This window comes from Schistocerca piceifrons, chromosome 2, assembly GCF_021461385.2.
Source record: "Schistocerca piceifrons isolate TAMUIC-IGC-003096 chromosome 2, iqSchPice1.1, whole genome shotgun sequence".
Taxonomy (NCBI): Eukaryota; Metazoa; Arthropoda; class Insecta; order Orthoptera; family Acrididae; genus Schistocerca; species Schistocerca piceifrons.
This window is the reverse complement of record NC_060139.1, coordinates 629,937,614-629,953,408: the sequence shown is the minus strand read 5'-3', so window position 1 is coordinate 629,953,408 and position 15,795 is coordinate 629,937,614.

Sequence of the window (15,795 nt, the reverse complement as noted above, 5' to 3'; positions counted from 1 at the left end):
TTACTAGATTTTATTAATAGAGGAAACAGAGAATGTTTAACGAAGAGCGCTGTCTCTCGTCATGCAATCAATTAGTAAGCGCGAGAGTGTTACGGAGACGCTCAGCAACTTCCAATGGCAGAAAAGCGTTGTGCACCATGGAGACGTTTACTGCTGATATCCCAACGGCGTACATTTCAAGTGGAGTTGAACAACGTATTGCTTCCCAGACACGTCTTGCAAATGGCCACAACGAGAAAATCAGAGAAATTGGAGCCCACAGGGTGACGTATCAGCAGGTTTTCTTCACGCACACTATTCCCGAATGGAACGGGGAAGGGAGGATAGGATAATGGTAGTAGATACTCTTCGTCATATACCTTTAAGATAACTTGCCAAGTAGAGATGTGGAATTACACGTTAGTTACTATGTTACGACAAAACGATAAAAAAATCTACTACTGTGGAAAAAGATGACAGTCAACTAACAAAGAGTTTTTTTGGGGAAGCGGGCGGAGATGACGTATTCTTTTTGAAAAAAATAATTTCATCTATGAAATGCATTGACGAAACAGACCGAATCTATCGGTAACATATCCTAATTTATCTCCTAATGGTCATTTACATAACGAGTCGCTTACCAGCCCTTCAGCACCATAGTGAAACGTCACTGGGTTCCCGAGAAGAGAATTAATCTTTCAGTCTGCAACGGAATGTAGGTTGATGTGAAACTACCCAACGTGAAAACTGGTGTACAAGCAGTACTTCAACACCTCCCCTTGACTATCAAGCAATGTTCTCACCGACTGACTTATACAAGTCGTTCAAGGAAGATACACAGGAAGTTGCTAAAAGTAGAAAGTATTGTGAGGCCGAGAGAATCATGGCGTATCGTGACTCGTGGCTGAATAACTCCGTTGGTAAAAGCACTGCCCGCCAAAAGCAAGGGACCAGATCCGACTTGTGTTCCGAAACATGGGTTTGATAAAGCTAACGTTTCTCCTAATCAGTTCACAAATTCATAGAGGTGTGAATCTAAGGAGGAAACTGAATAAACATCGTAGGCGAGGAGGAGAGCCGGAAGTCAGATGCATTACGTACTAGCTAGTGACTTTACACGAAAAGAGGGAAATGAATATCTGGTTAGGAAACAGTAATAAATCTCGTAGAGGAATCCTGTAACGGGTAAAGGGGATAGTCGTAAATAAGAGAATGGATTAAAAGGTTAGATGAGATTTCTCTCTGAGAGTTAAAAAGCTGTTTCAGAAGCCATCATTCTCCAGATTTACGGGCTTTGAGTCCAAGAAGATGTCAGTGAAAGACAGAAGTGCCTTAGTGGAGTGCTGTAAAGGGTTGCTAATCCGGCAGCCATGGGAGACTGGAACACTGTAGTACGAAATGTAGAAGCTTCGACAAATTACTTTAATTTTTCTCCAGAGAAATATGTAAGGGAAAAGGAATGAAGAAAGCAGTTCTTATTTATTCTTCAGTCTCGGTTGCACAGTTTTAATTACGTGGCATGTTTCGATCTCTCTGAATCATCTTTAGATCTAAGTAGTTGCGACAGCAACCAGTTTTCTTGTGTCAAAACATGAATCAGAGTACTCTGATATGAGGTTCTGACACACACAAGACACAGAAACGGACAAGATGATTCAGAAAGATCGAGACGGTCATGTAATTCAAAATGTGCAGATGAGACTGAAGAACAGATGAGATGAGTTTCAAATAGCAATAAAGTTGCCGATTCTCTCGGGATGAATATGTCGGCGATAGAGCTTGAAGGAAGGTCAGGGTTTAACTTCCCGTCGACGACGTGGTTATTAGATATGGAGTACAAGCTCGCATTGGAGGAAGGACGGGGAAGGAATTCGGCCTGTTCTTTTCAAAGTACCATCCCGGCATTTATTACAAACTATTTACGGAAACTACGGAGTACGCGATGGGTATAAGTAATTGAAGCGAAAAGGATGTTGATTTTCTTCGTATCATACTACAACTCGCCTTTCTTGGCATGCGTATGTCGCAAATACAGAAAAGAGTAACGTCCTTGAAAAACTTTCATTTTCACTCCAACAATGGTCGTTCATTTCGACATTTAGCCACGATCATCTCTAACCATACTAATTTTCTAAATTTTGCAAATTAATTAAAATCGTTTCATTATTAGTCTATTTGTACCCAGAATTACATCACCACCGGTTTCAGTTAATATGCTTCAAGCTGCTTCCTCCTCAGTAATGGCTGTTTTATTACTTTCTTTTGCTGCATACGGGGGGGAATGTCATTTCTCTTAACGTAAGGCTACGTAAAAATCTTTCTTGGTTCTCGCCTGTATCTCAGATGCGGTCATAAGAAAAAACATTTCAGCACTAAGGCTTCATTAATAGATCTGTAGCAGGAGTGTTCAGACTTGCTAATACCGCGGGGCGCAAATCCCTTACTGTGATTATGTAGGGGCCGCAAGTTCAAAAATATCGTGCCGTGAACCAAGTTATTATTCCAAATTGGGATGCTCCTGCCCCAATGCCATCTAGACTGAGCACAAAAGAACTCAGTTTTACAAGGGTCTGCTCTCTCCATTTAGGGAAGGAATGAAAAATGTGTAAAAAAACGAGAAAACCACAAAAACGACCGGTGAGAAGCGGGCCCTCTCAGAATGCCTGGCTGCATGCAGTCCGTGGGCCAAGTTCTGTGCATCCCCGACCTACGGCTTCGGGCATAGCTAGTTATCACATAGATACGACAGCGTCAACAGCTTTAGAGGCACTGTTATCAGCTAACGATTAAATTAATAAGAACAAGAAAATACAGATTTATCACTTCCAAACATGAAAAATGGCTCTAAGCACTATGGGACTTAACTTCTGAGGTCATCAGTCCCCCAGAACTTACAACTACTTAAACCTAACTAACCTAAGGACATCACACACATCCATGCCCGAGGCAGGATTCGAACCTGCGACCGTAGCGGTCACGCGGTTCCAGACCGTAGCCCCTAGAACCGATCGGCCACTCCGGCCGGCTCCAAACATGAAGCATCTGTCTTAAGTTATTTGTTTTATCGTCCTACATTATTAGACGGTTACATCAAAGCCATTGAAATACAGGTGAACGATCCTCGGGCATAGAGAGAATAAAAAACCTTTAATCCCAATATGGTAACCTCATCGTCTACATTGCAAAATTATTTCGTATAACAAAAGCTCGCCCTGAAAATAAAAGTGTTAACAAAACATGTAAATCAGAACATTCGTCGTCGCAGCTGCGTGGTTCCACATCGAAAGTTACTTATTTGTTACCGAGGTTTTGTTTTGCTTTTTCTCTCTCTCATTCGCTGTCCGTAGAATTTTGATACCTATGGTGACTACGATTTCACTGTTCATTTTTCCTGAATCTTCTTCACGCTGTAACATTATCGTGAAATGTCTAAGCCGACTGATCACCGCACGAATCCTTTCCGCATAATCCTGAGTCAGTTTTGGCAACTGCTTGCTTCGTTCCTCTTCCGCACCGACATACGAACCCCTGAGTTATGATAAGGTTTCACCGATAAAAAAGTTTAAAATAATCATTACCTGGATCTCGAATCTCCCATCCGTATCACCTCTCCACTCTTAGCCAGTATACATAAAATAACTAATCAATATTCTTAGTCATATGTGCATGCTGGTAATCACTTGTCCGTAGTCGGTAATCTGATCGTTTAGTGTCGATTCATGTTACATCGGTGTGCCAAAACATGACTAGCGACCTACTATCGATGTAAACTCGTCCAGGCGATAGCAGCGTCACCTGGCGAGGAATGACCGCTAATCAGACACACGTTTTATGTAGTATCAGTGAGCGTACTGTCAGTGTGTAGGATGGGGAAGGGGCGCGATCTATCTGACCGAGGGCAGATTGTAATGGCCCGGAGGCTCGGCATGAGCATTTCGGAAACTGCACGACTTATCGGGTGATCGATAAGTGCTGTGGTGTCTTCAACGCGTGATGAAACCAGGGCGAAACCACGTCCAGACGTCGTGGGGTTGGCGGCCATCCCTCATTACAGATGTCTGACATCGTAGGCTGGACAGACTGCTGAAACAGGACAGGCGGCGAACTGTAGCGGAACTAACATCAGACGTTAATGCTGGCCAGAGTACAAGTGTGTCTGAACACATGGTGCACCGAACACTCCTAACGATGGGCCTCCGCAGCCGACGACCCAGCGTGTGCCAATGGTAACACCACGACATCAGCAACTACGGTTGAAATGGCCACGTGACCATCGGCACTGGACGTTGACGCAGTGCCAGAGCATTGCATGGTCTGATGAATCCCGATACCTTCATTTTCAGAAAGGCGCCTTGTCACAAGACCAGGAATGTGATTGCGTAGTTCGAGGAACACAGTGGTCCCCCAGCTCGCCAGATCTGAACCTGACAGCATACACCTGGAATGTGATTGAATGTGGTGTCAGAGCTCTTGGTCCGCTCCCTGGAATTTACCGGAAGTAGGTGACTTGTATTTTTGTGTGCACACGTGGTGACAACTCCCTCCATCTACCTACCAAGTCCCCATTGCTTCCATGCCACGATTCTTCGTCGCTTTTATCCGTACCAAAGGTGGATGCACTGGCTATTAGATTGGTAGTCACAGTGTTCTGGCTGATCAGTGTACATAGCATCTGTGATAGTGTCAGATTACGCTTCCTTTGACAATAGCGCCGACACTGGACGAATGCAGGTATGTTCAGTGCCCTCCTTGAGGCTTCCCACCATAAATGTCGTAGTAAAGTAATTATTACTGAAACTTTCTGACAGATTAAAAATTATTTCCTTTTCGCTGGCCTCTTCCCATATTTTCACAGAGTCAGCATGTTAATCTGGATCTGGAATTGTTAGTGATATGTACTCCATGTGTCTCAGTTTTGTGTTATCCCGCGTGAAAATATGTGAACGTGTTTTCTAAATGTTTGCGAAACGTTTGTGTAACAGGCGGGACATGAGTATCAGCCCGGTATTCACCTAATCGGGCGCAGGAAACCACCTACGGTTCTAGGCGCTACAGTATGGAGCCGAGCGACCGCTACGGTCGCAGGTTCGAATCCTGCCTCGGGCATGGATGTGTGTGATGTCCCTGGGTTAGGTTTAAGTAGTTCTAAGTTCTAGGGGACTGATGACCGCAGCAGTTAAGTCCCATAGTGCTTCGACTCTCGACGTTCGCTTTTCGCGAACATTGTTCAGTAATTCATATCCAGCACACAGTTGTAATCTTTCAGGAAGTTTAATTACACTTCTGTACTGTACAGTTAAAGGTTCATTCTAGTCAGTGGCATCCTTATGTCTCCATGACTGATCTTTTCCCTATGGGATGTTCCATTTTCCCAGCTAGCTAAGTTGCTGTTATCTGGTGATCATGGTGACGTTCTTCTAGTTACTGCCTAAGCCCTAAATTTCACCGAATCAGAGTGCTATGAAAATTACCCCTGGCCACTTACAAAGGAGTTAAAGAATTTTTCCGCCAAATATCAGGCCAACCAACAACACATTAGTTGTGACAAGTGGTGTATTTGTAGAAATGGGTGGCAGAGTGGACGTAAGGTAGGTGCGAAAGAGATACGAAGAAGAGACTTTAGAGTTCCCGTCGGCACAATACTACAGGTGGGCAAGACTCTGTGAGGGAACTGAGCCGTTGTTCATGAAAACAGCCCGACAAATGCTTGTGTCAATTTACATCTGAGAAATCGAAACTCATATGGATACCGAATGACCTGTGCCAGGTGACCTTACTGATAAACAGACCGGTTCCATAGGATCACGTGAATTCAATTACAGGTATACTTGGAAGGAGAGACAGCATTGGTCGTACTTTTTTTTGTTTTATTAAACGCAAAATCGATTTTCGGTCACTTAGTGACCATCTTCAGTGCTGTAATATATAATTTAAATTGGTAGGCACTGGTGTCAATAAGCTTACAGCATTATGTGATCGCTGTAAGCTTATTGACACCAGTGCATACCAATTTAAATTATATATTACAGCACTGAAGATGGTCACTAAGTGACCGAAAATCGATTTTGCGTTTAATAAAACAAAAAAAAATACGACCAATGCTGTCTCCCCTTCCAAGTATACCTATTATATGGTCGTGGTGCACAGGACACTTCATGGAGTCCCAATCAATTACAGGTGTCACGCAACAGGTAACTTAAGGAATTTAATTAATTAATTAAAAACGGGTGACGCTAGCATACCTGTAACATGGCTCACAAAGATGATAAAAATAGGATTATCATCGAAATGCTGAATGCATGTGAATAGTCACTATAAGCACTATTTATTAAAAGTCCCTGTAGACTTAAAGTGCACCAAAGACTGACGGTTACGTTCGTCAAATACCAACACATATTACAACTGAATTAAAATATCAGCACCTTGGCAAAGGTCGGATAATGGATCTAGAAAGAATAAGTATGAACCAGCACAAAAATTAGGGAAGGCAGCCGCGCAGTGATTGCCAACTGTCGGCCGGGGTGGCCGTGCGGTTCTAAGCGCTACAGTCTGGAGCCGAGCGACCGCTACGGTCGCAGGTTCGAATCCTGCCTCGGGCATGGATGTGTGTGATGTCCTTAGGTTAGTTAGGTATAATTAGTTCTAAGTTCTAGCCGACTGATGACCTCAGAAGTTAAGTCGCATAGTGCTCAGAGCCATTTGATTGCCAACTCTTGATCAAGGAGGCAGGATTGAACAACAGAAATAATCACTCCATGCACTTACTACCTTGGCTGAGTGGATGTTGAGCCTTTAGTTGCTGATACATGTACTTTAAAGTTGAAGTCAGTAATATTAATCTGAGCTCTTCGTGTGCCTCCTACAACTCTGTTTGGAAACCTGTTGTTGCCAGTGGCCAGGAGCGTCTGCTTTGGTTGCTACGAAACTAAGCTATTTGTCCTGCATCTAAGGCTGCTCTCCCTCAGAGCCGGGAGTCAAAGTCCCTCTACCGTACCCTGCGATCTAGGTGATCTCTACAGAGCGCTCCCAGCAAAGAAATGAATTATTACTCTTCCTTTTTGGGTGTGTGCTTACGCATGATTTTGTTCTCCAGTGACAGGGTTCTTCCGAGTGCGAACAATGAAATACGTTCTAATGAGACAGCAGTTTCCCTTCAATTCTCCATTTTAATACAGATAACCAATCATGGACATGTTGAGTGCTGAAGCTCAGAAAAACGCTGCTTCTGACTCCCACTCTCTGTCCTATTTTCCGTTGGAGGCAATTAGGTCTCTTCAGAACATGCACAGGCGAGCTCTGTTCTCCCAGTCCAGAATGTTTCTTAGCTAGGTTCAAAAACCTCAGTTAGCTTGGCAGCAGCCTGACATCTGCTGGTGCCACGCACCCAAATACAAAGTTGTAGGATGGCCTCTCCTCTTTCCACCTCTTATCTCCGAACTGCCCCTTGCAGTGTTACCCAGAATACGGGACTCCTGAAGGGCTCATTTCCTCCCGATTCTGCATGCCCTGTCGCTAGCTTGAGAGAAAAATGTCGCGACACGGCCCTTGTGCCAGTGGACACGCCGCATTAAAACTTCTTTATTACTGAGTGGCCTCCCATCGCTTAGGACACAAACGCTCTTGCCTTCCGAGAAAGCGTAGACGGTGCCTGCCTGGCAGGCCCTGTTCCCACACAATACGCTGGGTTCAGTAGTTTCCTAGCTGGTCTCTCTCACTTTCCCCAGCAGTGGCAGCATGTACCTTTTGAGAAGGAGCCGTGGTCCTCTCAGAACTAATGGACCGACATGGGTCCTCTCGTTCTTCTAGGCTTTGCTCAACATGCATTCAATAGGAGTCTCAACTACTCACTCAAATAATCCTCCTAAGTTTGTGAATACTCGTATTTTCATTTCTCAGTGGAAATTAATTTAGGTTAGGTGGGTTTATCAATGTGATGGAGTTTGATTATGATGCGTGGCAATTTTGGTAAAAACGGTCGTGTATCACTTGGCGTGATTTAGGAACACCCTAAGTCAGCGTATCTGAATGGACAGTCGCGCCCTCCTCATCTGCCTATAGTTCCAGTGTCTTATTTTTGGACAGAAGAGAGGCATTAAACCCACTGACAGCGAACAAAAACATTGCCTATTGTTCTATGATGTTTAGAATAAGTGATATTCATACTTACAGAATAAAACTAAGCAAACTTCATGAAAATTTCAGTTGCATTAAAGTACTGTTGACCAAGTTCAGATCACTGAATTAGGGCTTAACAAAATTGGATATTCATGTTAAGGTTTACTAATTACGATGTTGTCGTTTACCAGTAGGATAATGACTGTCTTTCATGAGGGAATCGCTAGGTTCATGGACCGCAGATCCTGATGTCTAATTACCTGGAAGCACTAGTCTGTCAATCTGAACCAAAGGAATGTAGCAATTTATTGGTGTTTGTCGCAGTTTGTACGTCCTGTGCAGATAATTTGAATGGTTATTACATCTCAATGTTCGTCTTAGTCACTGATTTTCATTTACTGTAACGTACTGCATCATAGTGAACTCAAGGTCGGTGAACGGTAACAGGTCTTTCCTACAGAACGACTGCTCTCTTGCGCGTAAGGATAAGGTCTAAATGGTACATTATATTCATTACCAATTTTCCGTCCTTAACATTGACACTTCAGTCGGTTTTTTGGAAAGCACAACCTTTCATCTTTGCTAAGCGATGTGGCTCACTGTTTAAACAACAGGACACACGGGTGGCTTGTAGAGGAGCGGCGTTCCAATCACCGTCCAGCCATCCGAATTTGTCTCTGTCTGCTGTGCTTTCTTTGCAAAGAACACGGCCGACTTCCTCAGGCAGTCTTGTCCAATCCGAGCTTGTCGGTCGTGTCTAATGACTTCGACGTCAACATGGTGCTAAAGCGCAATCTTCCTTCCATTTCCTTTTTATTTCATTTGCTACACAATGTCCTCAAATACTTCAGTAATTTAAATGTTAATGTTGTTAGTATTTATTGACGATTGCTCTGAATAACGTATATTTTGAAGATGTGTAGCATTCGTATATGCCATTCACCGATACCGTTTGCCACAAAACAGGTAACAGCATCCATACATGGACAAATGTTATATTGTTCCATTTTTGGTGAAGTCTTTAAAAAATAGCCAGCATTGTTTTGTTTTAGAAGTATCGATACGTCAGTATTTAAGTGGATAGAAAACAGAAGAAATCAATTAAATGCCATAGCATTTGCCTCCTTTGCATCATTTGTTGTTAATTTTGTTTGTTCATAAAATATCAAACACATACGCGTAAGTTGTGACATCATGTGCATTACACAGTGCTAAACATTCTCAAAGTTTTCTGTTGCATGTTTTACGTATGTTACTCTTCGTGTTGCCCTGCTGTTCTCCCCAGTACTTTTTTTCTTTCCAGTGCCAGTATATTTTCGGATGTGCAAACAGCACAGTCGTGTCTCACTGTGTTAACACTACGTTTATTTGTCCATTTTTTCTGCAGTGTTCAAATGCATCATTTTCTACATCTTCTCCATTTCTCCGTGCACCATACTTCATTTACACACAGTAATGTGAACGAGGAACATCAAAGAACCTCTTGCTCAATTACAATCCGTATTCGGTAGGGGTATTGCTCTATTGTCAAAGTTTTCTACGCCTGCGTCAGTCTTATTCCGAAGCCCGTCCTGCACCGGTCGTATGCTAGTATAAATCAACAGCTTTTGGAACTCCATGATTGTCTATACAATGCGAAGAAAATATTTCTGCAGTCTCCAGTGTCCACAGAGTCCGACGTCTTACACTCAAAAAGTCCATGCTGTTTCAATGATTCTAGTTTCTATAGCTATATCATTCTCTGGTTATTTCGTTCATGACGGTTGCGTACTTTGTGATGCCAGCTTCGTGTTGGGAGATAGGGGACCTCTATTATTTACCGTTATGGAATTTTAAGGACATTATACATTGAAAGGTCTGTACATCCAACATGTTACTAAGAATTTTATCAATTCAGCACTTTAAGATAGTTCTAAGGATGGTTATTTTATCTTCTTTAGGTAAACGGATTGTTATCTGAATGTCATGGAACTAGTGGTGATTAATAAATCATTTTGAGGCAGCTGTTGTGTTTTCCATCACTAGCTCTAGTTATGTGAGATGTGTGTTTGAAAGAGAGATGGCTTTGGTCGTCACACTACACCTTCCCTACTGCGTTCGCAAACGAACCCCCACCATTACCGTTCTCCATCTCCAATGCCTCTCAGTCTGCGGTGGTGTAGGCCAAGTGATTTTGTGCTCACTGTACCAGATGTAAGCAAATAATTAACTCAGGTGTGGTTTGCGTATTTATCTGTGAGTCTGAAACCCATCGCTCTGTGATCTGCTGTTTTAGCGACGAAACAACTAGCACATCAAGTTATTCAGAGTTTCAGTATGTACAAGAGTCGACAAACTGTTACGTCAGCGGTGCAGCTGTGTAGTGGAAAGTACCATGATTATGCCAAGACCTCAAAATCTGTCTTTACAAACCTAATAAAAATTTCAGGGAACGTGAAGAACGAAATGTTCCAATGAAAACTTTAAAGCACAGGACGTTGTTCATGATTTTCCATCTGTGGCAGGCGGACGTTAGCCCCGAAAGTTTCGAGACTGTAATAAAGAGGAGAAGGCTACGAACTAGCACAAAGGTTAATCTGGTCCTTCCATCACAGCGTTGCAGACATTACAGACTGACTACCGTAATCCTCACTAAACACCCTCACTTGATACTTACACATAACAAATGAATGAAGATAATGTGCACGGAGGAAGGAAACTTATCTAATCAGTTACTATGAATTTCCGTATAACAATATCCACTGTTCTTGGTCAGTACAAAATAATATCAGTGATATGTGAACTCGGATTGAAAGGTAAACCAAGAAGAAGACATGAAACGCATTATCTAATTTACAGATATTTTCTTAGTGAAAATAAAGATAATAAATATATGTAGTTGCTGATACTTAATTTATTTACCAATAGTCGATTACCTACCGTCGTCGGTTATTCTATTCTTCTGTTAAACAGGAAAAGGAATGAAATATATCTATAGTGCACAACGAAATCAAATAAGTTTCAAAAGTAATAAGTATAGTATCCAAAACCAAAAGTAAAATCGTTCACGATTTCAGTATAATATTAATTTAATACAAATTTTGGTTATAAACAATAGTTTTAGATTCACTGCCAAGAGCAACAATGAATAAATTCTTGTGTGTTTGTAGCATACTGTACCGAATTTATTATGAAACTAGTAGACACATATAAGACATAAACATTCATGACGGAATTACATGGTTGCTTTCATAACACGAGTAAGAAAATAAGGCATTTGCACTTCGTGGATGGAAATTGGTATAACGGCACTCAGTGTCCTGTTGTGTTATTGCACGGTCAGTACTTTCTCCAACTTCAGTTCTTCGTAATTACCTCAAAAATTTTCTTCGGGATTGATTTTATTAGGGTTTGTAGTTCACGCATCGCTCTTTTCAGCTCACATACACCCCCAAAATGCTCTCTGTTGCGATAAATACGCCTTGCAGGTAATCCCAAAAGGTCTTCCGCGGGGTTCATATCTGGGCTACTTTCAGGCAAGGGTGAAACAACGATATCTTTATCTTCAAACCACTTTTTGGTTGTAGCAGAAACATGCACAGGTGCATTATCTTGTTGAAACATTAGACTTCCGTTCCTTGGTCGTCATACATTCTAATCAGTTCTGTCTCTAGCATCACAGTGTACCTATAAGAAATCATTTTAGTATTCAGCCAAACAATGCGTGATTTACCTTTACTGGAGAAGGCTGGCCAAATCACAACGCTTCCACCAAAATTTGTGCTCATTCTTACTTGTTGGTCTGTTCTCAGGGCATGCTAGTAATATTGAAATCAATCTGGCCCATCTAAATTAAACTACTTTTCATCACTGAAGATCGCTTTAACCCATTCTAAAGCCGTGACATATGTTTTTCAGCAAACCCCCGTCTAGTTTATTTGTGTTTGGGTGTCAGAGCAGTTTTCTGCAGTCGTTTCTTGAAAGCAAGATGTTTGTCATTTGACAAAATGTATCGCACATGTCTACCAGTTACTGACAACTGTAAACCAACAACAATTTAAGAAGAATAACAGTCTGTGGCCCTTTCTTTGCGCAAAAGGAACCGTTTCGATGCCTCAAATAATAATTTTCGATCTGTCCGTATAGTGCGCCGAATATAACGAAATTTTATGGCGCTTGACGATTAGGGAGTCCCATTTCCTTATACACACCGATTTTTGATTTTCCATCTCTTGAGAAGTGTTTTCTGCGCGACATTGTCACAATATTGGTTGTCATCTGTCGGTATATAGGATCTCATACTATTGCATATACACTGTGCCCAACCATTCCAACTCAGAATGTTAATTTCCCTACACACATCCGTGCCTTTACACTGATTTCCACTACCGTATACATAACCGCCCGGAGTGACCTAATCTGGAATGAGCACACAAAATTAACAGTAGTAAAAGCAGATGCCAAGCTGACAAGGAGACCACACGGCAACTAAATTTTTGTAATTTTCTTATATTCGTGGTACGTGAAGTTCAAAACTCAAATATCAGTTAGCAAAAGTAGTTCGATGCACCTCTAAAAATTCTCGAGAAATTTGACTTTGAAATTCTCCGAAGGTCTTTAGTATGCTACTACAATAAAGTCAGTTTTTCTGGACAGGTCATGTGGCTGTGCGGTAGAATATTCGCCTCCCAGCTCTGTAAAAATTTTAAGCAAAGGTGCATGTTCCATGCACACTACCACGAAGCTTAAAATACATGAGGATGAAAATGAATTTAATTTGTAATGTTTTCTTTTAAATCTAAAGAACCTTTTCTATAAGATCAGTAATTAAGAATTTATTATTGCAATGAAAACTGGATCTTCGTGTGCAATATGTAATTAGAAATAATAAGAAGTGCATTTCTCATAAAAATAGAAATTGTAGATCTGTTAATTAGCATATATTTGATGAATTTTGTATTAAAATGACGTAGGTATTCGAACTGAACAAAAAAAAATGAAAAAAACGACCGAAACGACACTCGGCCGCTACTGACTTTTTTTCCATGCCCTCGGTTTAAAAATTTTCATCAGTGAGGATCGGCATGAAAGCTCCTACGTGGCAGGCGAGCAGTGTAACACACAGCCATACGGCATGTTGAGCAAAATTTACCTTGCTGTAGCGCATTATAAACGGTCGGAAAACATCAAAGTTGATTTTCTCCAGATTTTGTAGGGTTACATTGAACTATTTTGGGGTACTAATATTTGAGTTCTGAACTTCACGTACCGTACATATAAAAAATTACAAAAATGCGACTGCTGTGTGATCCTCTTGTAAGGTCTATTGGAAGACTCTTAAAGAAATGTAATTTAGCCATCAAAGAAGTGGCTTGCAAAACAGTTATTCTAACGATTCTTCAGAATTGTTGATCAGTCCAGGACCGTTAACCAGTAGGCTCAACAAAAGATATAGACAACAGCTAGCGAAGAGCGGTACATTTCTCCACGGCACCTTGTGATAAGCGCAAGAGCGTTGCGGTGATTCTCCACGGTGTTGAGTGTCAGACGCTACAAATGAGACGTTACGTATCACGGGGCAGGTTTCTGCTTAAATTCCGTAAGAATACGTTCCGGCAAGAGCCTGGCGGCATATTAGAATTCATACGGAAGTTTATCGCCAGTCGTTCTTCTCATGTACCATTCGCAAACGGGGAAAACGAAAGTGGAGCCAGAGTATTAGCCTCCACGCACCGCAGGGTAGCTTGCGGAGTATGTGTGTAGATGTACATGTAATGTATTTGTATTTGACTGTAAGTGAAAACGTTTATTTTTAACCAGTGAATGGCGTCAGGTTCTTTTTAACCAGGTGATGAAGGCGAGAAAAGCATGAAGTCAAATGGAGGTGCAGAGGAATCACCGTAGCGTTATACTGCAACCTACACTGTTGTTAGATAATAGCACGCGCCTGGTTGTACGTGTACGTGCATATGTGTGTGTGTGTTATTTTCATTTTACACGTTTTTAAATACTCGCGATCCTGCTTATTGTGACGTGTGAACATTGCCAGGAAACTGATAGCAGGCAGGCGGCCCCCACACCTTTTTAACTGGTTCCATGGCGATGACGCTGTCGCGCCGGGGCCCCTCGTAGTTCCACGAATCTCTGTGCGACTTCCTTATCGAGAAACCGCCACGGCCCGCCGCTGCGCCAGCAAGGGAAACATACGAACTTCCGCACACCCATTTCATTTATGTTGACAGGCTGTGTGGAGCACGTCTAGGACTTCAGCATACGCAAACAGTAAGACGCAACTCTGAAGCGTTCTTCACAAAATCGAGTTAGAAAATTATAGGCTTACTTATCTACAATGGTGTCCAAAATTAAAGCAACAAACGGAAATTTTGCAAGGTTACTATTATTATGTCACAAAACAGTACAAAAAGGTGATACCAAAGTAAACAGAATGTAAAGAATACAACATGCAGAACAGTAGACGAAAATGTTCTTCGTTGTTTACAACTTAACAGGCTTGCACAAGCATTCCGACAACTGGTCAAAGTCATGTTGAGCCATTAACGCCCATTCCTCCTGCGAAGCTGCTCGCAAGTCTTGGAGAATGGCTGTTGGATGTTGACGTGATGCAACCTCTCTCCCTAGTGCATCCGAGACACCCTGTGGGATTCAAATCGAGAGAGCGAACAGGACACGCTATGCGAACAGGATCTCCTGTTTCCAAGAAAACGCCAACCACTCGTGCTCTATGAGGTAGAGCATTATCGTCCATCAATACGGAGTCTGGGCCCACAGCACCTCGCAACAACCGTACATGAGGTCTGACAGCAGTTAAACCTTTCCGATTCACCTGTACAATTTCATGAAGAAGTGTTCGAGTGGTCAACATATTCGCTGCCCACGCCACTAGCGATCATCCACGATATCGATCTCTTTCCACAATTCCCCTCAGACCGAGCGAGGTGGCGCAGTGGTTAGACACTGGACTCGCATTCGGGAGGACGACGGTTCAATCCCGCGTCCGGCCATCCTGATTTAGGTTTTCCGTGATTTCCCTAAATGCCGGGATGGTTCCTCTGAAAGGGCACGGCCGACTTCCTTCCCCATCCTTCCCTAATCCGATGAGACTGATGACCACGCTGTCTGGTCTCCTTCCCCAAAACAACCAACCAACCAATTCCCCTCAGATGCGAATCCGTTGAAAATCACTCTCCTGACCAAATAGGGATTCATCTGTGAAAAGAACATTGACTGTCCAGGCTGCATTCTGACGGACTCCACTCTAGACATTCCCGTCTTTCAAGACGCATACAGCAGGACTCTAACAATAAAGACCACTCTGTCGAACCCTTCTCTACGCGGTTTGTCTTGATACAACACCTCCAGTGGATGCTGCGAGGTCAGATTCCAGTTGCTGCGCGGGATTAAGGCGGTACCGTTGCGCCCTCACAGCCAAATGACGTCCCTCTCTTTCTGATGTCACTCCGTCCCTGCCTTGGTCTTCGAGGTACAGATTCGACCTCTATAAACTGTAGCCACATTCGAGAAAGAACAGAACGATTGACATTAAGCCATCAAACCACATCAGTTTCCGACTGTCCTGTTTCGTATGGCCCTCCACCACTGAGAGTCTGCTAGACGTTTTCTCTTTGTCATACTGCACCGTGTGTGACTTTGTACACAGCGATTGTGGCTTCGGATTATGTGGCAAACACTGCTCCGTTTTAT